We start from the raw sequence: 1,504 nt of genomic DNA, 5'->3' as shown, positions 1-1,504 counted from the left end.
CGGGGCTCGGCCGCGGAACGGCCCGGGCGCCCCGGCGGGAGGCAGCGGCCTCGCCCCGCGCTCGCTCCTCGGAGRCGTCTGCTCACGGAGGAGGAGGAGGAGGAAGAGAAGGGCCCTTCGGCGGCAGGGACGGGGCGCGTCTCGCCCGCGCTGCCCCGGGCCGGCTCCGCTCCTCGCCGCCCGGAGAGGCAGTGTATTCGGGTGAATTTCGGCCCGAGTCGCGGAGGGACGCGCGAGAGGGCAGGTTATGGGCGTGGGATGGGCCGGTAGAGATGCCGGGACTGCAGGGAGGGATGGGCGCTCGTTAGCGGYGAGTATGCAAAGTCCTCGGTCACGCTTTTATCTTCCAATAAATCTTTTATTATCATTATTCCAGAGTGTTTTGTGGGAGGGGGTGGCAGCGCTTGAAAGTGTGGTGTGTAAAATGGTGCGGGTGTTTCTGCGAGCATCCCCCTTGGCGTTCCTGGCCAGGCAGCCTCAGCGGCGCTGCCGCCGGGAGCCCGGCGCGGCGGGGCTCGAACCCGGCGCCGCGGGGCTCGAACCCGGCGCCGCGGGGCTGCGGTGGCGCTGGGGCTTGGGGCGGGGGGAAAGGGGAGCGCGCGGCTAGCTCCCCTTCCCGGCAAGACGCTCCCCTTCCCAGCGAGAGGGAAGCCTGGGAAGCGGAGGAGGGAGGCAGGTAACGTCTTAAAGCGAGTTTGGCTTTGTGCTGCTCTCCGTGAACTCTGACATTTAGGGAGGTTTGGATGAATTATCGTTTCTTTACGTCTGGGATTTGTTTTAATAGAGCTAAATGGTTGTAGTAGGGACTATTATTTTCGCTGAACTTTTATTTTAATCTTACATGCCAGAAAGGTTTTTCCACTTTTCACAACTCCTCCTGCTTTCTTGCATGTTCTAGTGTTTTCCTGAATGCTTTATTTCACCGTGATGCACAATACTCTCGCTTAACTCATAGACGAAATGGTAAGTGAGACACCAAGGATAGGTAACTGCTGCTTGCATCTGGAAAGAAGTTCCTTTTTTTGTTTGTTTGTTTTCTGACAGTGTGACATGATAAAAAAGGGAGGAGGGAAGGAGAAGGAAGTCAGTTGAGTGCTACGCTCCTTTCATTCTGTTGAGAACTTGTGCTCGACTCCTGCGCAGAAGACTTTTTTTCTTGTCGCTTAAATATCTGATTTACTGACTAGTTCTTGAGGTTGTACCCAGTATGTGAAGAGCTTTGCTAGCCCATGCAGCATGACCTTGTATGCAAAAAGTCAAAACCTTCCATTTGAGCAGAGGTTAGAAATACTTTCTGATGAAAGTTTTTAGAAGGCTCATCCTGTTTACTYTTTAGTTGCATTTTAGCTTTTAGTTGCATTAGGTAACTGGAACTTAAAAATGTATATATTTGTGTGTACATTTACATCACAACCAAAAAAAGCACAGAATCCCTGTGTACTTATAGTTGTTTTGAGCTGCTTTGGTTTTTTTTTTTGTGTGGAACAGACATCTGCAATATGCA

The sequence above is a fragment of the Nothoprocta perdicaria genome, unplaced genomic scaffold (genome assembly GCF_003342845.1).
Source record: "Nothoprocta perdicaria isolate Ctin4 unplaced genomic scaffold, notPer1 scaffold_8, whole genome shotgun sequence".
Classification (NCBI taxonomy): Eukaryota; Metazoa; Chordata; class Aves; order Tinamiformes; family Tinamidae; genus Nothoprocta; species Nothoprocta perdicaria.
The sequence above is the reverse complement of the archived record's forward strand: the minus strand, read 5'-3'. Positions refer to the sequence as shown.